General features: G+C 36.6%; 1 protein-coding gene across 2 annotated transcripts in view; it reads right to left on the reverse strand.

The window, feature by feature from the left end:
- Positions 1–23,373, reverse strand: part of VCAN (versican) — a 134,546-nt gene that overhangs the window by 9,449 nt on the left and 101,724 nt on the right. The window lies entirely within an intron of this gene.

Consider the following 23,373-nt stretch of genomic DNA (forward strand, 5'->3'; position numbering starts at 1 on the left):
AGATAGATAGATAGATAGATAGATAGATAGATAGATAGATAGATAGAGATAGATAGAGATATAGAGATATATCTATCTATCTATATATATATATATATATATATATTTCCCTTATGATCTTTTCTTAGAACATGCATTCAGTGGATGTGGCATCTAGTTAGCAAACTCAATTAACTGTCATGTTTTGGGAAGAAGAATTTTCCTATCTTGAACCACAAAGATCTCATTTTCATGGTGAAACGTACTTAGCTATATCACTCCTCCATTGCTTGATTTTCAAGAATAAAGCAGGTCCAGTTCAGGCCTCTGGCTAAAGATTTAATAACCTTTGCTGGGAATTATTCTTGGCACTGAGAGCTGATTTAAAACTTGTGTTCTGGGTTGTTATTTAACAGAACTGTGGCCTAGTGGTGCAAGACCAAATCTCAACTTTGTGGTTTTTACAAGAATGCCTGATATCCACAGGCATGTCACACTGTTGTTGCCTCCTATCAGAGAGCAACATCACTGCACAGATTTATCTTGGCTAGGTTGCTTTAACTTGTCTCAGCAGCACTGCCAAGCGTGGAGCCTTGGAAGTCCTGGGTATCTAAGCAAATGAGTGCCTTTGTCTCTACCCGATTAATGCTTCATTAATGCTACTTATGAGGAGAATAAATAAATATATATATACATATATATATATTATATATGCATGTGTATATATAATACTAATATATGTCTTAGAATCACAGAACCTATTTTTATGATTAAAATGAGTCTACTGCTAAAATTCTGCCCCGATGGTATGCTAGTAGCCTTGGGTTCTAAAAGACTCTACTAGCATTATGGAATCTCTGCAAGATCCTACCAAAGTAAGAGGTCTAGGATAGGATGGATGACATGTCTATTGTATAAAGATGAGAGAAGCTTATCACAGGGAAGGGTACAGGCAATCTTTGGCCATGGCATTAAATCATCTGCCTCAGCATGGAAGGATTATGATCTATCTCATTAAAGGAAGAACCCACACAGATTAAAACATGACCATTTATGTATATAAGTACTGAAATAAAATTAATTCACATCAGAAACTAGACTAAAATAGGGATCATAACATCTGTACCACCTACATCACAGAGTTTGTTTGAGGAAAGAACCAATGATCATTGTCTGAGCCAGCCGACTAACTCATAATCTACAAATTACATTATTTTTGCCCTTTGTTTCAGAGAACATGTGTTTCTGGACAGAGTAGACCAGAACTCCTCCACCACCTTGTTGTATTTGTCTCTTCCCTTGGTAGAGAAATGATTGACTGGAAACAATCAGCAGTTCTCCAAGAAGAATCTCTACTCCCATGGGAACAGAGCCAAAAGTTTTCTCCAGAGGGTATTATATGGATCCACTCCCTCTTCTCAAGCTTCATGGACATGTTCACAATAATTCCAAAGCATTTACACATGCTGCATGTCGGGGGGTTTAGAGTCCTGATAAAGTAGCAGTGGTCATTCCTTCTGTTTAACCAGCTGCTTACTGGCCATGCCTGGTGTATATTAAGCCCTCAAGCTTCTCCTCCCAAAGGGAAAATGAAGATTAGATTTATAATCATACACACAAAATGAAACCTAAAATATACAGTTAATTCTGTTATCTATTTTGACCAGAGATGGAGGAAAGAATGGTCCCTTTAATCCAAAATCAACAAAAATACAACACAAGTACAAATAGTTTCAGTTCCATCCAAAGAATGGATGGGAGAGTAATCCCAAAAGTGTTTAATAGGAGAAAACTAAATTTAGATTAATAATTTGGTAAAAATCAAACTAAATAACCCACATGCAAATTATCAAGAATTGACTCGTGTGTGTATGTCTGAATGTGTGTATAAATGTTAACATAAATGTGTTTGTAACTACTAATTGTTGCCTAAAAAATATATTTTATTTTATGATCATTAAGCTTATATATCACTGGATTAATCATCCTTATTCACTGATCAGGTCTCATTTCTTTCTGCTTAAAAACTTCAGGTGTTCATTATACTCTACTAAGTGATCAAATTCCTTTTCCTGGTTTCCCAAGACTTCCACAATCTGACATAACGCCCCCTTTCCTACTTTGTCTCACTGCCACTTGCTTTAGCTTATAGCCAAACTAAACTCTATACTACCCTCCCAAACATACTGTGCTTTCTCACTTCCATGCCTGAAAAAAAGCCATAGGGAGCAGCTAGGTGGCACAGTGTATAGAGTGCCGGCCCTGAAGTCAAGAGGACCTGAGTTCAAATCTGACCTCAGACACTTAGTAGCTGTTTGACCCTGGTGAAGTCACTTAACCCCAATTGCCTAAACAAAAAAAAAAAGCCATAGGTCTGGCCACATCTTTTCTCTTCTCTAAAGAACTTCATTGGCTCCCTATTGCCTCTAGGATAACATAAAAACTAGGCTACACGACACAAAACCTTGGATTCATCCAAGGCTTTCCTTCTCTTTTCCGCATTTTTTTTCCCCATAGCTTTTTAAGTCCAACCCAAGCTGGACACAAAACCTTACCTGATCCCTCCATCTACCGTGGTGAGTCATAATCTTCCCCTCAGACCTCACATGTCACTTTTTTTCTGTATCTCTCTAATATGCATATCATGTATGACTATGTATTAAAGTTACAGATCAATGTCTCATTCTCTTACCCACCCACTACATTAGACTGTAAATTCCATGAAGAAAAGAACTATGTCTTATCTAAAATTTGTGTCTCCTCTAGTGTCTAGCACAGTGCCCTGTACATAGTAAGTTATAAATGTTCATTAAACTGAATTCAATTTAAGTAAAAATATTTTATTTATTTATCTAGGAGTGTAATTTTATCAGTATAGGGAAATTTTCTCTATTCTGACTCATCTGTAGTTTGCAGCCTTAGAGAATTGTCTGGGGCACTAATAGGCAAATGACTTGCCTATAATCTTACAGCTAGTGTATGTAAGATGTAGGACTTGAACCCAGGTCTTCTAACTTCAAACATAGCCCTCTATCAACCTCTGCAAAAAATATACTGATTCCAAAAAGATGATTATTTCAGCTAAACTGGTTTCAGTCACTATTCATTTCCACCACTCTGCTCCCTCACCCATGTCTGTCCAAAAAGATCGGTTGCCAAATCCATAAAGGGATCCAAGAAACAGTGGCCCAAATCCAATAGCTCTGCTCTATAGTTATATCTTCATGTGAATTCTCCCTGTCTCTATAAACCAGGGAAATTATTACCAATTCTCATTCTAAAAAACTCGAACCAGACTCAAGCTAGCTATCATCAAAGCCAGTCTTAAACTTGACAAATGTTTCTACTTTCTTATTCCACAGGACCTGTTCTTTGCTTCGAAGAAAACAGAAATAATACACTTGAGTTTCCCATTAACATAAAAGGCAACAATAATCAAGAAGGTTCATCCACTACAGAAAGCATTTTTATACCAAATAACATTGTTCAAGAGATACTTTGAAGAGAACTCTTCTCTGAGAAAGGAGATCAGATGCCAAGAAAAACATATAACCATCATAAGAGAAATGATAGCTAATTCTTCTCACTCGGAAGTGCCATCTCTAACAAAGAACATTTCGACTTTTCCTTTGGAGTATCTTCATGCAATCAATATGTGAGCTCTACTCCTAAAGCTAATGAATAACCTGCTAAAGCCAGACTGTGTTTGTATTCTATCAAGGTGAATGTGTGCTTGCTCATCCTCCCAGATTTCTGTTGCCATTCAGTTACTAATCATTCTTTTATCTCTGAAATACACACGAGTGGACTGTTGTGATAAATGTCCAGGATTTTTAAATTCCAGCATCGTCAAAAGGCAACCTGTGGGATGAACTTCAACAAAACAACTGAAGTGGAAAGAGAATTTAATCAGGTGACTTTTTCATTGTGCAAAGGCCCATGACTCTACTATTAAGACAAAGAAATGGTCCACCACAAATAAATTAGTAGCTAGCCTTAACTTTTTTATTTAAAAACTTATTGAAAGAAGGTCATTTAAGACAAGGATCAAGCATTTTCTGCTAATGCAAGCCTATAGGGAAAGGTATTCCTTTTTTTTTTTTGCCTTTCTAAATGCAAGTCAATATGAAAACCCATTTGGCTCAGAGAATTCCTTATGTAATGGAATTATGGGAGAAATGGGGCAGTTAGGTGGTGTGTGACCTGGAGTCAGGAAGATTCATCTTCCTGAGTTCAAATCCAGCCTCAGACACTTAGTAGCTGTTTGACCCTGGTGAAGTCACTTAACTCTGGTTGCTTTAATTCATATCTGTAAAATGAGCTGCAGAAGAAAATGGCAAACCACTCCAGTATCTTTGCCAAGAAACCCCAAAAGGTACAACAAAGAGGTAGGTAAAACTGAAAAAAAAAAACAACAAAAATATGGGAAATTGCTTTTTATAGGATGCAGTGTCTGAGATAGGTAGAGTACAAATGAAAAAGGTTACTACTGAGAGACATTGTCTTTTAGGAGCTTGTCAGAAAACTTGAAAACTTTGCGTTAAAAAGCACCTCCCACATTTCTCGTTATTTTGATGGATCTGTCATCTCACCAATGTAGCTCCTTTCACCAGTGATATAGGTCCTAACCCATCCCTAGGCTCTTATCTGACACAGCTTTTGATCATATCTTCCTAAACATCCTCTGTGGGGGACCAACCCAACATGTTCTCAGGGTTTCTAGACATTTCCTGACATTTCATGGATACCAACACATGCTCCATTACATACCTTGCAAACAGTAGGTATTTAATAACTGTTTGCTAAATTGAATTAAGTGGAATATATGTATATGTCTATCTATATAGATAGATAGATAGATATAGATATATATGTGTATGAAGGTATGTGCATATATATATATACACACACATACAAGTATACACATTGATAGATACAAATATATAGAGGCAGATTTATGTATACTTATACACAGATAAATATATGTATGTGTGTATGTATTTTTACACAGTTCTATATCTATATCCAGGGCAGGTAGGTGTTGCGGTGGATAGTTATAGGCCTGAAATTAGGAATACTCATCTTCTTGAGTTTAAATCTGGTCTCAGATACTTCCTAGCTATGTGACCTTGGGCAAGTCACTTAACCCTGTTTGTCTCAGTTTCCCTCATCTATAAAATAGCTGAAGAAGGAAATGTCAAACCACTCCAGTTTCTTTGCCAAGAAGACCCCAAATGGGGTCACAAAGAGTCAGACATGACTGAACAACAACAAATATCTATATCCATTCAATTCTAAGTCTCCTTGATAACAGGAATAGTTTTTTCCCCTTATTTTATGTCCCCATCATTTAGCATAGTTGGAGAAGGAAATGGCAAACCCCACCAATATATTTGCCAAGAAAACCCCAAATGGGGTCATGAAGAATCAGACACAACCGAAAGTAACTGAACAACAACAACAGCTACAACAACTGACACGTAGTAGGTGCTTAATAAATGTTTGTTATATCTAGATAGAGATAAGGATAAGAGATAGGGGTAGGAATGTTAGATTTGGAGATATATAAAATCAGTGATATTCACCCTAATCCAGAGAGGAGAAATACTTTAAGAGGAAATCTAACATACCCTTACTAACTTATATACTTTCTTCAAAGTATAATGAAGGGATGGAATTGCTACCACATCAATTAAATAAACATTTAGAGTTCCAAAGAGAAGGGTTTACCATTCTCCAGTGGCATAAAATATTTCTGAGGGCCAGCTGGCTAAATGAACTTCCACAAACAACAAATGACTTCAAAAATAAATAAAATACTGAATATGAGAAATAATGATAAATCGTTTGGCATTATAAGACCACCAGTGTTGATACTTGATAGATCTGTGTTCTTCATGTAAAGTAATCCAAAAGAATTGAAATGAGATGCAGATTTGAATTCCAGCAAAATAATCTTTGGGAGCTTTTTTTGGTTTGTTTTTTAAAGAAAGCTGTAGGTGCACGTCACATGTATGCATTAACATGGCATTTTCCTTGAATGGCTAGCTAAGCACCATATATTTTAGAACTGAGAAAAGATTTCATTAAATAGTTAATCATTACAAATGGTAGGATATTAATATATTATACTAGCAAATAGGATCAGGAAGGCTTATAGATTATACTCTACTAAGCCTAGAACTGGAAGGGGCTACAGAAGAAATCTAGAACAAGATGCCAGTTTTACAGATGAGGAAACTGAGACCCTGATGTGACTTCTCTGATATCATATAGGTAGTTAGTACATGTATCTGGTGAAATAAGCATATTGGATATATAATTAATAATATTTATGTAATCAGCTGGGTGGTGAAGTGGACAGAGCCTTAGACTTGGAGTCAGGAAGACCTGACACTAAAATTCTGTGTGACTCTAAGCAAGTCGCTTGACCTCTCCTAAGTAGGATCAGTTTCCACATCTCTAAAATCAGGATAATACAAGCATCTATCTCCTAGGGTTGTTAGGAGATCAAATGAGATAATATGTGCCAAGCTCCTGGCAATCCTGGCCATTATTAGCTGGTTTTGAGCCATAGTTTAAATTCTATCTGTTGTTTTCCTTTGAAAAGAATGGCCCAGTTATTGATGTTTTCCCTTGTTTCTCTCACCATACCATAGCTGTATTCATTTATAACGCTTTGAATAACCTTCACGATAAAACCACCAAGCCCTCCAGGTTCACCTAGCCTGTCAAGGAATCTGGCCAAGGAAAACTTTTCACTGTATCCTATTTCAGTGTCTGAGTTCAAGGGATAAGAAAGTTACAGCTTAAATTTTCCTCAGTTGCTGAGGTTTTGTCAAACAATTGACAACACTTAACTGATTTCAACACATATTCAATAAATCTTCTGGCTTCATACCAAATGTTTAGATTTATAATGATGTTGAGAATACATATGGAGATGTCATAACCTGATTCAAAAGCAGCTTAACTCATGAGAATTTTCTCCAGAACAATATGAACCAGACAGAATCAGGCAGCAAAAAGGCAGTATAATAAGCAGTTAAAATTCGCAGGCACGGTAAATTGTAGTATGGCCACTAGGTGGTGATGTCTATCCATCATTAGGATCAAGCTGCTAGCCAGCCTCTGGATCACCTTGCTAGTCACAAAGAAATTAGGACAAAGAGAAAATATTAAGATATTGATCAGTGCCCACGGCCAAAGTGGATGAACAAAAGAGTTCCATATTACCTATAGCCTGGAACTTTCAACTGATGACTGGTAGAGTGTGAGGAAATACTGGGAGTGAATCTCTAGTTCTCCAAGTTTGACACATGGATTGTAAGCAAAACAATTTAGCAAAATTTTTGGTCACATGAAATTCAGTCCATGGAGTCATGGTGTAATTCTCCTTTATTTCTGATTAAAATGTTAGTGAATTTCCTCAGCAACTTACTTCCTTATTTCCATCTTGTTAAAAAGTCAAACATTTCTTCTTTTCAATTGAAATAGCCTTCTAAGTAAAGCTATATTCTTAAGTCTAACTTGCGGCTAGTTTCCTTTTATGTAAATCTTGATCAGTTTGGTCAAGAAACTATTCAAAATGATACAAAGATAGGAACCCTCAATTTCAAAATCACAGCTTTGAGTGCTATCACATACTACCAATTTTGCCATTTTTATATGATGGGTGCTTGAGTCTAAATCCAAACAGAATAGAACCCCATAGGAATGAGACAACCTCTACGACAGAAAAGTAAAATTTAAGCAGAATGGTTTTTTTTTTCTAAGAACACTTTTTTCTAGCTTGAAACATCCTATGATAAGACCATACCTCTACCATTAAACAAGGTAGTTTGAATAATAACTCCAGGCTACCTCCAGGATTTTGAATGTAATACAGGTCAAATGGTTATCTTCAAGGGGGTTATAACGACTACTTATGGCTGAAATCAAAATATTTAGTGAGTTTTAATTCCCTTTCTCCCAAGATGGCTATAACCATTGCACAATAGGCATGTTGTTTGCAGTCGGCCTATGGTACTTTTTTGTTTGTTTTATTTAACTTGCGCAGACAACTGGCCTCCCCATGAGGCAGCTCTAGTCTCTTCTGATCCCTGTGTTCATTGAAAAAGATTATTTTTTTTTCTTTAAGGGAGGTTATAGTTTTTCTGTTGTCTTTTAGTTGAACACTCTGATTCACTAACAACCGAAGGGAAAAAGAGAGCACTTTCTTTGAAAGGAGAAAGAAACTTTTGTTTGGAGGTCACCACCTAACACTAGCAACCCAACGTCCAGTATTACAAACATCAAGCATAACAGCTCCAAGCTGAAAGGAAGAAAAACTATCTTGGGGTCTCCTGACGGTTGTTAAAGTGGCAATATGCCATTATTTTCCTAGCTGGCAGCTCCCTGTGCAGGACAGACGATCTGGCCACAGACACTAGCCAGCTCTTTAGTACGGCACTAATCTTGTGTAATAGAGTGAGCTCACTGCCATACAAAGCACTAATTATCAACAGCATTTTCCAAAGGATATGAATAACTCCCACAGTGAGATGGAGGCCTCAGGCACAGCCCGAAGTAGCTCTATGCACTTAATCTATAACATGAAGGGTTCCAGCGGACCCCTTTACTGCTGTGCTTGTTTGCACAAGTCGGAATGGTGAAATGCTAGTGGGCCAAATACAATGAAAACCTGCCAAGAGCAACACCACATTTTCTGGCCTTTCCCAAGGTTATGCTTTACACCAAACTAATTGCAGTATTTCAATCCTGTGATAATTCAAAGTCCATAGATCAGTCTTGGAAAGCCACTGTGGTACCCACAGCTGGTTCAAGATGATTTTTGAAGAGTATTTCAATTACAAAATGCCCCTTTTCTAGATTAGTTCTTAGCAGCTGCCCTATTTATCACTGGCCAAACTATAATAAAAGACTCTTTCAGACGTATCCCCTTATAAATTCATACTTGGAACATTTAGAGATATAGGATCATTTGTTGTGCCTTTTTTTTTCTTTTGCAATTTTTTAGATAACTTCTGCAACATCGTTGCATATATGTATAGAGAGAGTAGAGAGAGAGAGAGGGAGAAAGAAGAAGAGAGGGAGAGAGACAGAGAAAGGGAGCAGGAAAGAGAGAGAGAGAAAAAAGGAGAAAGGGAGAGGGAGAAGGAGGAAGGGAAGGAAGGGTAAAGAGAGAGGGAGAGAAAAAGGGAGAGGTATACATACATGCATACATATATACATATAAGATAGATGTTGGATAAATCCTATAACACCTATATCAGTATATCTATGTATATATATGGGTATGTATGTATGTATATAGGCACGTGTGTATGTGTGTGTGTGTATGTGTGTGTGTGTGTGTGTGTGTGTGTGTGTATATATATATATATATAGGTTTATATGTATGTATGCACGAACTTATCCTTCACACCTCAGACAGTGTGGTTGACATCAGAACAGAATGGAAGACCTAGACTCAAGTCCTGACCCTAGTGCTTCTTGTGACTCAGGCCAGGCTAGTTTACCTTTCTGAGCCTCACTTTCCTCTTTTATAAAATGAAGGAATCAGACTAGATTACACATATGATCTTCTCCAACTCAAAAATGCTTTTCATTTCATTGGACTTGATCAGAAAGGAATCAACAAAAACTCTATTACTATGTTTTGTCAAATTCTCGTTAAAGGCCTATTCCCCCTTAGTATGACTATTAAATCATAATGTCTGATAATTGAATTAGCTTTCATTTGTAGTGAAATTAATTTACAGAGATTAGGACAGAGCTTGAGGAGAACTGGAACCACATGGAACAGCATGTAACAAAGTCTGCATCACCTGACTGTAAATATACTGAAAAAAATTGGGAATTTTTAGGTAAAGCATATAAGGAAAATGCCAAACTCTGAACATAGTAATTGTTTTTGGCCAGATAATATGAAATTACATCACTCTTTCAAAATAACAGAAGCTGATGGGTATGGTGACCCAGGCCTGTGATCCCTGCTACTGAGTAGGCTGAGGTTGGCCCATCTCTTGAGTTCTACTCTGTTGCTGGTTAAGCTGGGTATCTACATTAAGTTTGACATTAATATGGTGAGCCCCCAGAGTGAGAGGTCATCAGGTCTCCTAAGGAGGGTCAATCTGGCCCAGACGGGAAACAAAGTAGATCAAAATTCCCAGGCTAGGAATGGTAATATGACTGAATCCTGCACTGTTAGCCTAGGTGAGATGGTGAGACCCAATCTTAAAAAAAAAAAAATAACAGTAGCCTATCTAAAAAGAATCATAACTCCAAAAACTTGACTCAAATTTAAAATATTCCACAACCTAATACCAAGAACTAGAATGAATACAGCTTCCATTTGTCTTCTTAGATATATTTAAGCAGTGATTACTTAAAAAAAGACTGTGGAGGGAAGGGGTAAAGACTAGAAGTTGAAGTCAGAACCTTTATTTTTTTATAGAAAGAGAATGATAATACATTCTTGAATGAAGAATAAAGGCTTATGGTTAGGGTGTTTCATTCCCTCCCTTTCTACTATCTTCATCCTGTAATAGGTTATTTCTTCACTGCTTCTAATAAAGCTATTTTTTTCTCACTAAACTTTCTTTGTCAAACAAATCAATTTATCTCAGGAACAGTAAAAGGAGTCTCTGGGTGACAGCAGATAGTTCAACTATCTGTTTCCCCATATGCCTACCAGACTCTGAGCAAAGAAAGTGATTCTCTGACTTTGGTTTGTGTAAGCTTGCCAATGCCGAATGATTTTTTACTGAAGAACGAAACTCCTGTCATCCTCCAAGAATGTTACTTTAACTAAAGGGCTGTGTTACTTGGTCATTCCTTATCTACATGATTGCTGGGAAGTAACAGAAACAGGACTCCGTTAGTATCACAAAAGAAGATGTTCATTGATGCTGATTTCTTGCACTTTGAGTCTACTACTAACAGCAAGAATAGCAATAGCGGTAGTAGAGTAATAGGAGTAAGAGTAGAGGAGTAGAGTAGTAGGAGTAGAGTAGTAGGAATAAAGTAGGAGTAGGAATAGGAGTAGAGTAGAGTAGTAGTAAAGGAAGAGGAGGAACAGGAAAAGAAGAAGGAGGAGTAATAGCTCACTTTTATATAAAGCTTTAAGTTTCAACAAGTGTTTTAGTCACAAAAAATCTGAGCAGCCAGAAGTGCAAACGAAATTATCTGTTTTTTACTGATGAGAATATTGAGGTTCAGAGAGGTAAAGAAATTTGTTGTCCAGAGTCACATAACTAGTTAGCACCAATGCTGGCATTTGAATCCAAGCCTAGGATTATATTTAAGTGTCTTTCCCAGTGCTGACTTTGTAACTTCACATATTACTGAGAGAAAAGACTTTTCTTCTGCTTTTTTGATTATAAGAGACTAGAAGCATTATGTAGTCCATCAGAAAAGAAGCCTAGGCTCTGTCTACTGCCAAGTTTCCTTTAGTACTTGGACTACCAAAGTCAACGTGGGTTGGCTATGACCACTTTCTGATAGAGCACACACATAACTACCTAGCAGAGAAGACGCACCAAGTTCTTAGACAGTTCAGGAGGTTTAAAAAAATCAGTTAAGGATAAAATTCTCTATTTGCCCAACATACCAACCTTTCTAATGGCCTCTATAAATCTTAAAGGTAAACTTAGCCTTTCAATTAAAGTATTGAGTCCTCGTCCTCTATAGTAAGGGTTCCTGATTTACTTCTGATCTCCCTAAAGTCTTAAGATTTTGCCATAAGGAATAAGTATAAAGATTAGAGAAACATGGAAAGACAGCATATACGGATATAGAATGAAGAAAGCCAAAGAGAACAATATAATAATGACAATTATTATTATAGTTATAGTTAGCATTTATATAGCGCTTTAAGGTTTGCAAAGCACTTTATAAGGGCAGCTAGGTGGCACAGTGGATAGAGTGCTGGGTCTGGAATCAGGAAGACCAGATTCAAATCTGGCCTCTGACACCCTGGGTAAGTCATTTAACCCTGTTTGCCTCAGTTCATCATCTGTAAGATGAGTTGGAGAAGGAAATGGCAAACCATTCTAGTATCTTTGCCAAGAAAACCCCAAATGGGGTAACAAAGAGTCAGACACAACTGAAAAAGGACTAAATAACAAACACTTTACATGTATTTCATATCCTCTTTATCCTCACACTTATACTTTATCCTTACAGAAACTTTGGGAGGCAGGTTCTATTATTATTCCCATTTTATAAGTGAGAAAACTGAGGCACACAGAGGATAAGTGACTTTTTGAGGCAGTCCTTTGGACTCTAGCTCCAGCACGCTGTCTGCCGCCCCACCTAGTAAAACAACATCAGATCATAATTTAGATTAATTAAAATAACTAATCATTTTTCCAAAGGGCTAAAGATGAAATGTGTTTCTCTCCTGTTGGCAGAGAGGCAGTGGGCTATGAGTACAAAATGTTGCACTGTATGTGTTCTCCAGACAATTGATAGGTTTTTCTTTGTTATAAGAAAGAATTCTTTTTTTTTAGGACACTGGGAAATTAACTGGGAACTTAGGATGTTGGGAAATTAGGTTGAGGAATTTTAAAAAATGGTTTCAATGAAACTTTGTTTAAAAAAGAAAGCTTTATGATTATTTTAGAGTGGGGCTGTTGTTGTTTGTTCTTCATTCTCGAAGAGGACCAATGACATCACAAGGCTGAGATCTTGACTTGTGAGTGAATTAAATGAGACAGAGTTGCACAAAGTGATCAGACTCACTCTGTCCTCCAGAGTCATCAGAATCCAGTGGCAAGACATAAGTCAAGATGACTGGCAATGGCCCAGGATGTGGTGGGAGACTTTGGCTTTTTAAACTAAGGCTTTTCTCAGGTCTCAGTCTGTCTGAGGCAAAGCCTATTTAATGATTATGGGCTAGGTAAGAATTAAGACAAAAGATGACCTAGTTTTCCATCACAAAAGAGTAAGGGGGAAATACTGACAGCAAACCCTCTGAGTCCTGCTGAAATCACCAGTTACCAAGAAGAAAACTGACAGCAACATCTGGTTGAGAGTTGAAAACTACTGGTGGATTGTGACTGAGCTTTTTGGGAGGTCTGACTCATACAAAAACATGATGAGGGCCCCTGGTACTTGCAGTTTCCTGCTTATCATGACATTATGTAGAATGGGCTTTCCTTATAACAAAAAAAAATAGTTAAGCAAAACCAACAAACAGTATGAGAATACATCTGATTAAAATTTGTTAGCATGATTCTGCCATCAAACTCACCCACATGAGTTTAAAAATGACCCTGTTGGAAAAACCTGGAATGACTTACATGAACTGATGCTGAGGGAAGTGAGCAGAACCAGGAGAACATTGTACACAGTAACAGCAACATTGCGCAATGATAAACTATGATAGTCTTAGCTCTTCTCAGGATTACAATGATCCAAGACAATTCCAAAAGACTCATGATGGAAAATACTATCCACATCCAGAGAAAGAACTATGGAGTCTGAACACAGATCAAAGCATACCATTTGCTCTCCTTTTTGTGTGTGCGTTTTTTTTGTTATTGTTGTTTCTTTTTCTTCTCATGGTTTTTCGCTTTTGTTCTGGTTCTTCTTTCACAACATGACTAATGTGGAAGTATGTTGAATATGATCATATATGTATAACCGATATCAGATTGCTTGCTGTCTTGGGTAGGAGGGAGGAAGAAAAATTTGGAACTCAAAATCTTATAAAAGTGAATGCTGAAAACTATCTTTATATGTAATTGGAAAAAATAAAATACTATTAAATGGTGTTGGGGGAGAGGCGGATGGCTTTATTGATACCTTTGCTGCCTGGTTAACTGTCAATGGAAGAAGAACCATGGGAACAAAAGTATGATACTCTGAGACTGTCAAGTAGGCAGTAGCCCACAGCTCAATCTTAACTGGCATTCCAAAAGGAAACCATTTATGGCTGAACAATCTAGAAAGAAAACAAAGAACTGGAAACATTTAGAAATGACTATTTTCTTTATTTCACTCTGTTTGGGACACAAATGGGAAAAAAAAGTCTGATTGCTAACAGAATATGTGCCCGCTCTTGATAAAATTGCCAGAGGGAAAAATCTTCCTTCAGCATACAAAGTAGTTAAGTTAAATGTTTCCTACACTCCTCCAAAAAATTGTACCCAAGTAACCCAAACATGGAAACAACTAAGGTTGAGCGTTTTCTATCTTCTATTTTTTCCTACTAGAAATAAAAGTACAATTGAGGATAGTCTCATGATAATGTGGTCCACATGGTTTCTAACAGTGGTGCTCCTGGGACAGCTATTGATAAAACTGTGGCATCATTTCCGTGATGACTACTTTTTTCTGGTGGAGGAGTGAGAGAGGGTGTTAAAAGCTTCAGAGGTAAACAGTTATGCTGAGCAGAAGCATTCTGTTTCAGGAGTACATTTTCATTCTCTCCAATAAATATGAAAATACATTCCTTTTTTTTTATATTTAAGTCTGGTTTGTAATGGTATATTCCTTTGGAAATTTTGGAATCTCAATATTTTCTCTACAATTAAAAACAAAACAAAAAAAACCCCTTCATTGTGATGAACTAAAGATGTCAGGAAGAAAATTGACCAAAGGATGACTTTTGTAACTAAAAAAATAACAGTAAGCAAAACAATTCTATGAAAGTTAAATGATCAAAAATACGTTTAGCTATCAAAGATATTCTATCAAAGTTTCAAACTCTCAAAAAAGTAGTTCCTTCATTAGAATGCCAGTGGTAGGCAAAAGCAAAATATATGTGTTTTTAAAAACTACCAGGATTTCTGTTAACTTTGCTAAGTATCAAACAGGAATGATAGAAAAAGTAGCCCTCATCTGGCCCTGTCTCAACTTGCCATCACCCCCTTAAGTTGGAAACACATCTACAAAAAGTACTTAGTTCTGTGCTGCTAAATAATACAAAAGAATCCATGGAAGAGATAAAAGAATATTAATATGAGATAATAAGAATTTGCTACTTTTTATGCTATTGTTTTAATCTGAATGAAACTGTAATGTCTTACAGATAAAAGAAATGAGAAGCAAGGGAAGTTGAGACCTTACTAGTCAGTCAGAGGCCGAAAGAAAGTAAGTATTAGAAGGGCAGGACTTGAGATAAGGTTGAAAAAAACTCAATAGCTGACTGAGTTGTTTTGTTATTTGCTTTTGCTATCATAATAGTTAAAATCAGGGGTGGGGAACCTGGGACCTTGAGGCCACACATGGCCTGTGAGGCCTTTTGACTAAGTCTGAGTTTTACAAAACAAATTCTTTTGTTAAGGGGATTTCTTCTATGAAGTTTGGATTCAGTCAAAGGGCTGCCCTTGAGGACCTAGAGGGCCACATGTGGCCTTGAGGCCACAGGTTCCCCAGCCCTGGCTAAAATGATCACATGTAGAGCAAATACCGACAATAATTGCATTCATGTTTGTGAAGTAAAATTGTATGAATGGCTATGGAAAGTAGCTTTCTATTTCTGCTTGTGACAGGATGCAGAAGGAGATGAAAAACTGTTGTATGAAGCACTAGACAGAGTCAAGGTGAATGGTTCAACACTGAGTTCTTCTGCTGACATTGGAAATGTCCCTTAAACTCTCTGTATTTCAGATTATTTATATGTAAAATGGGGATGATAATAATAATTGGCCTTCTCAGCAGAAAGTGGTCACTCTAAGAGACCGCCCAGGTTTTGCTCCCTATATCAGCCATTTAATACAGAAATCCCCAGTGTTCCTTCTGGGGCTCCCTTAGCTATCCTTCTTCCAAGCCAGTGTCAGGGAGACATTGGCTATCTAACCCCTCATCTCAACAGCATGAGGAGCTGAGTTTGATATTCTGTACTGCCTCCAATACCTGAGAATGCCAACCAAGCCAAATGATGGATAGCTCCATCTCAGCTACCTGTGACTCACCAAGGTTTCTCCTTTTTCCAGGATCACGTGGCCTCAGTGTTCTGCACTACTGGCCTTCATATGATCCCTTCCTCTCCTCCAGTCCCTACAGAATACCATACCCACAGTGCTGCATGGGAAATGAATTCTGTTTCTAACAGGTGCATTTCTGCTCCGTAGAAGATACAGTCAGGTCCTTGATCAATGTTGCCCTGGTTAACCCTGCTATTTCCTTGCTTCCCCACCTTCTTTTCCCCCATGTCCTTTCATAATAGGTATAGTTTATTCTTATGTCCAATTTTTAGATTGTCTTCTTGCTGGTATGATACTGTATCTGTATTTCAAATCTGCTCTGGAAAAGTATATTGTGTTGAAAGGAAAAAAATAAAAGTTTGTACTTCTTTTCTCTGGTAATGACAATAAAAATAAGAATAATTGACTGGCCTCTTCCTACCTAAAAGTAATATTGTAAGAAAAAAATGAAATGAAATATATATTTGAGTTCTTATGAAGAAAGATGCAATATAAATCCAATACAGGAGGCAACATGGGAGCACTGATACTTACTACATATGTGATAGGCTAGATAAGCTTGCTTCCAGGCCTATTCTAAAGTAGAGAACTGTTGTTGTTGAGTTGTATCAGTTCTGTTCGACTCTTCATGACCCTATCTGGAGTTTTCTTGGCAAGGTCACTGGAGTGGTTTGCTATTTCCTTCTCCAGCTAATTTTACAGATGAGGAACTAAGGTAAGCAGGGTTAAGTGACTTGCTGAGGATCACACAGCTAGTTAGTGTCTGAGGCCAGATTTGAACTCAGGAAGGTGAGTCTTTCTGATTCCAAACCCAGTGCTTTATCCACTGTGCACCTAGCTGCCCAGAGCAGAGAGTTAATCACTACATTACTCCAAAAATAGGCTTACCCAGCGTCCACATGTGAGATTGCATCAGACAAAATGCTGTGCATGCTTACTTGATGGGGTTGCCATTAGACAACTCCGTCCCCCCACTTAGTATTACTAGGAAACATTTCTTGTTCAAAAGAGTCATAAAGTATTGTATCATGATATCAAATAGGTGAGAAGAACTTCCTGTTGAGCTATTTAAAAAAAAAAGTAGTAACTAACTTTTTAGGATCATTTTAGTTAAGTCCTGCTCAGGAGGCTGCAAAGTACCAGGTAATAACCAGAGCTAGGATTTTATAAATCTTTATCTCTTATTTCTCAAATTCTTTAATCCCCTTATGCTTTCTATTTTGTAAGTACTGGATTTTAAGACATAACATTTTGGTTGGAGATACCAGCTAGATGATATAGTAGCTAGAGTGCTGGTCCTGGAGTTGAGAAAACTGAGTTCAAATCTGTCCTCAGACTTCCTACTTGTGTGATCCTGCCAATTCACTTAAGCTCTATCTGTCTCAATTTTCCCATCTGTAAAATTATGGATTATTAATAGCAACTACCACCTATGGTTGTTATGAAGATAAAAATGAGATAATACTTACTAAGCACTTTGCATAACTTAAAGTGCTATATAAATGCTAGCTATGTCAAAATAATCTCTGCAGTCAATTATGCCAATATATATTTCATTAAGAGGGGTCAGGGAATAAGCATTTATATAATGCCTACTATGTGCCAGGCACTGTGCTGAGCTAAGCTCTTTTTTACAAATATTATCTCATTAAATAAGGCTTTTCTTATGTCTGTTATAAAATAAATATGATTGACATTTTTAAAATTGGATCACAAAGAGTTCAAACTGAAGAAATTTAACCAAAAAAAAAAAAATAGAACAAGAGGCAAACTTTAGAGTACTCACTCATTTAGCAATAAAAAGAGAGAGTAAAAGCCACCTGATAGAACAAAAGCAAGATAAGTCAAGTGTGGTTAGATTAGTCAATAAGAATCCATATTTGACTTGGCTAATTTAGCTTGGAGGAATTCTTTGAAGACATTATTACCTTGATAACAAGTTAAGGCAACTCATTGTGGACATTGTAGAAGTTATTTGTTAAAGTTTATGATAAAGTATTAGCAAAGTTTCCCTGTTGGAGATTAATGGGCTAGTTAAAGAATAACAAGTTAAAAGAAAAAATGACAGAAAATGAAAATGCCTTAAGAAAGAATAACCCAAGGTTGGCATTTTCTCATTTTAATATTAATTACAAGAGCAAGCCTGGAACTAATTTTATTCATGAGTGCTCTTTTGTGAAATGCCTGATGTGATCTCCACCCCTCCAAGGAAAATAATTGGAAAGTTCCTTAAAAGTATAACAATAACAAGTATATGGTCTCTAAGTAATTTGAATGATACTGTCAGTGATAAGACTTTAGAATTTACTGATGATAATTTAATTAAAGGACCAAAAATGAGGAATAAGGCAATCAAAAACAGAAGACTATGACCCATTTAGACAACTTGGCCAGATGCTAGCAGATAGCTTAATACATACAAATATAATTTAATTAATATGGAAATGAAGCACAGTTATTTATAGCAAACAAGATATCATCACTCAGTATGCTTATCAGAAATGTAATTTGAAGATTTCTTTGCAAGAATTTACTGAAATTATGAATCCCTAACACAGCTGCACATAGAGATAAATGAGGTTGTAACAAGAGTGAATACCACAAATATGCCATGGTTAATATGAAAGATACTCATTATACTTTCCTCAGAAAAACAGTGCTGCCTTACCTCCCAGAAAGGATGTCAGAGTAATTATCCTACATTAATAAATAGGGCAAAAAAAAATCCAAAACACATTAGGAATGCTGCAAAGAACACAGTGAAGTTAACTCATTCTAATAGCATATACTACTTTTTCCAGCAAAAGACTAACTTAAAGAGAGAGACAGAGAGAGAGTCAGAAAGAGAGAGAAGAGAGAAGAAAGAATGAAAGAAAGGAAGGAAGGAAGGAAGGAAGGAAGGAAGGAAGGAAGGAAGGAAGGAAGGAAGGAAGGAAGGAAGGAAGGAAGGGAAAGGAAGGGAAAGAAAAGGAGTACTATTTGATACAAAGACACACATTTGGAATAAATTACAAAGAATAGTAGCTGTAAAAACAGCTACAAATGAGCTCAAGAGACACCTAGGCTATCTCTAAAGGAAGGAGACTGGGGGAGGGGAGAATAGTGATGAAAAAACAGGAAAGTGGGACTGAGATCACTCAAAAAAAGTTTGGGGGGGTGAGAACAATCTGTTGGGCAGATAGTCTTGTCCTGCTCCAAAATGTTCAAAGTTAAGGGACATTTCTTAATGCACTTCTGTTTTTTCACAAAGGAAGAATTAAGAGGAAAGTAAATGTCCGTCAACTTTAACTTTTCTGGACAAGCTTGTAGGGTTTATTTGGGGGACTTTGTTTTTGTATGAACTCCATTTGATGTTTCAGGGATAGATCAGCACAAATAACTTGGAGAAGTTGACAAAGATTCCATCTTTCACCAGAGTTCACTTTTTTTTGCTTTCTACCAGTTCTAGAGCCATCCCCATTTAAAGAAATATTCACAAGTTGTTTTCTTCACAATAACTTTTTTCTCTTTAATTAATAAAGAGAAATAAGAACAAAACTTTATTGAGCTTATGCCTGCATAAGTTAATTCGATTGTAGCAAAACCAAATGTTTCAAGTTAATCCAGTTATCCTGTCTCACCTGCATCCTATCTCATCTTCTTATCTGACATGAAGAGAAGAATTTCCTACCACCCACGAAACTGAGAATTGTGCTTTGAGTCAGTCATCTTGAGTAGAAAGTGCATGTATGTGTGTATACGTATATTTATATTAAAGTATCTGTATACACATATATACTGTATGTTTTATGTATGCACATGCTTATGAATATATTACTAAATATATACTTGAGCGAATTGTGAGTGTATAAACATGTATATACCTATATGTGTATACACAGAGAGAAAGATTCTCTCTCTATTCCTTATAGATGATGAAGTACTGCTGATGCTCCTGTTTGCAAATCACATTGTACTGATTTAAAGCCCTGGAACATTTCAAAGCTTCCTAAATAAGATCTATAAGCATTCTAAAGGGTTCAAACCAATTATATACACAGGAAAAACCAAGTAGATGAAAAATATCTTTTTCCAAGTTATGAAACACAGTTGGATAGATAATTTATAGTGTTTATTCATATACATATACACATATGGATGTACATATATACATAATACATATACACGCATATATGTACTCACACACATATCCATATATTCATACATATATGTATGTCTATATATGTGTGTGTGTTTATGTGTGTGTTGTGTGTGTGCATGTGTGTGTGTATGTGTGTGTGTGTGTGTGTGTGTGTTTTAGAGGCAAAGATCATAGATCACAGCCCTCTTAGAAAAATTGCAAGTAAAAGTGATGGTAGGTCACAGGAAGGTGTGTGGTAGGAGAAAGCAAACTGCAATAAATGAGCAATAATGACTTGCCTGTGAGAGAAGGCAGAGACAATGTAAAAGAGATGTATGACTGGAACCTGAGGTGTCTGGTCATGGAGCAAGAGTTAGGTATGACAAATGAATAGCTCCAATGTTGAAATAAAGCATGATATGAGTAAAAGAACTAGAGGTAAGTCTCCATTGCACTGGGGAGATCTATTTAAGGTAGCTTTGTGGCACAGTGGATAGAACCCTAGACTTAGAACAAGGAAGACCTGAGTTCAAATCCTGCCTAAGACACTTATTAGCTGTGTGACCTTGGGCAAGTCAGCTTCATTTTCCTCATCTTCAAAAATGGGAACGATGATAATAATAACACCTACTTCTCAGGGTTGTTGTGAGGGTCAAATGCGATAATATTTGTAATGCACTTTGCAAACATTAAAGCAGTATCTAAATGCAAATTATCATTATTAATGAAAATGAGTTGCCCAAAATGAGAGGCCAGGGCTGAGAGTCTGTGATCTATAACACTACAGGTACAGTCTTAAGACTGTGAGTTCATTGAAATAGAAGTCCTGCCTGTTTAGAAACCTCCAAAATATATATACTTATTCAAGTATGCAATCACTTAAAACACAGTCTTTTCCTCCATTCAGTTATTTCTCATGAATCCCAAAAATTTGTCTACCTGACAGTAAAAGTTTTTGTTCACCCCTCTTGTCGTCAAAATATATATCTGTTGTCGTCCTGGTGTTGGTCCCCTAGGTTCTAGAGAACCAAACTCAGGGAATTCAAGTGAGTGGAGACATTACTTTGGCCCAATAATTTAAGCAAAAGATTAGTATGCTAAATAGTATGCACAGGATGAATGGGGACTGCCATAGGGATTGCCAGATTGCCACTCTCCTTAGCTGAGTATTTCTCTCCCCCATCAATCATAGCAAGAGACCTAAGAAAGCCACCTCTCCCTCTCTTAGCTAAAGACCAGTCCTGTTTATAGTATAATCATAGGCTACCAACTGCTTTTTTAAGAATTTATAGCAATAATAAATAGCAATCTAACCATTGCTGAGTTCAAATAGTTAGTGTCTGTATGAACCTGGGCAAGTCTCTTAATCTTTGCTTCAATTTCCTCAATTGTTCTGAAGATCAAATGAATTAATATTTGAAAGCATTAAGCACAATGCCTGGCACAAAGCAGGTACTTAATAAATTTTTATTTTCTTCCTTCCTTGACCCTAATTCACCACAATGCCTGAAGTTCAGGTGCTATGCATCCCCTTCTTCAAGCAAATGTCATCTCTTTCCAAAAACGATACAACTCAATACATTATTTTCCAACACTTGAAAAATTTCTAGTAACAGTCAGTCCACATGATTAACATAGTACATACTATTTGACAAGGTCCTATTTTCTGCAAAGAAAGAAAAAGAATAGTCCCTACCTTTGAGGGACTTTCAAACTACTAACAAAACCAGAATAAATATAATGATATATCATGGTTATAATTAACAAAGCATACAAATTAACTACACATACAACTGACCAGAGAGGACTAGATATATATGTATGTACCAATTGCTGAAGTTGTGTCATTTAGTGTTAAAAGTAGTGGCCTTAGAGTCAGAAGAAACTAGATTCAGTCTTACCTCCAAATTTTACTAGTTTTATGACCTTGGGCAAGTCCTTTAAAGTCTCTGAGGATCAAATTCCACATCTGTAAAATATGGTGATTACCTCTAACACCCCTTCCAGTTTGAAATCAGTTGGAATCTATGATTTAACCAAAACTTTTTCATTTTATAAATCTGTATTACATATTTCACAGTATTTTAAGAATTAAAAGTGGTTTGTAAACTTCTTGGTTTCCTAAGCATATTGGTTGAAGTGCCTTTGATAGGCAGACATCACTTTAGGATCTGGAAATGACCACATTTCCCCAAATTCACGGAATTCACATGGGTGGCACCATTATATTAGGTCAATAATTTAAACATAGGAAACTTGGAATAGAAAATTTAAAGAGTCCAAGTAATTCACAAGAATGACCTCAAAATCAAGTTAATATTTGACCTTTATTTCTTTTTACTAAACAAAGAATTTTATTTTTACCATTCTGACTACCTTATCACACCATAAATTTCTAAAAGCATTTACCGGCAATAAGTCATTAGGTTTGCCCCTGATTTATTTAGAGAAACTTAATTCAGTTCCAGGGCATGCTAAGGGCAAGACATTCACTTTTTTAAAGACTAAATACAACATAGATGGTAACCAAAAAAATAAATTAAAAAGCAGTATTATACAGCCAACAATTTTGATTGATGGACATTCACACTACCATATACCAGCCATTTTTTGAATGGCAGAAAGAACGTTTCTTGCCTAGACAAAACTGAACCATGCCTGAAAGTATGTGTCTGTTTAAAATGTTTCAGGTGGAAAGGAGAAAATATTCCCCTCTCATACACTTTTTCTTTCTTTTCACTTTTACTTTTATGCTTGAAAAGGTGACCCATCCAAAAAGTCAGACCCATGGCAAGTCTTGCAATTATCTGTGAAAGTATGCAATCAACTACTATACTATTCCTGAGTTTTGGGCTTGTTTTCCATTTTACTGGAAACCTGATTTTATACACTCTGCTCTTAAACAGAACAGAATATGGTAGTGATTAGAAAACCAGAATGATAATAGCAGTGGTGGTGGTGCTGCTTGTGTGTGTGTGTGTGTGTGTGTGTGTGTGTGTGTGTGTGTGTGTGTTTGTATACATAGGTTGCAGTGAGTCAGTTCTAGGGTCTGATTCTTAGTGTTCTACAACAACTTGGACAAGTCTGTGTGACTGTGCTCAAATAATTTGATTTCTCTCCAGTCTGGTTTCTTCATATGTAATAGGAGAAAAACTTTCAGCACCAATTTTACAGCTGTGGAGCTTGAAGAGTTATCCAGCAGAATGTAAGCTTCCTGAGGGCAAGAAGTCTCTGGTTTTTGTCTTTGTATGTGCCCTAGAGGCTAGTACAGCACCTAGCCTATAGTGGTTGCTTAATAGATGCTTATCTAATTGAAATAAATTGAATTAGCCTTTC

This window comes from Vombatus ursinus, unplaced genomic scaffold (genome assembly GCF_900497805.2).
Source record: "Vombatus ursinus unplaced genomic scaffold, bare-nosed wombat genome assembly UNPS02014774.1, whole genome shotgun sequence".
NCBI lineage: Eukaryota > Metazoa > Chordata > Mammalia > Diprotodontia > Vombatidae > Vombatus > Vombatus ursinus.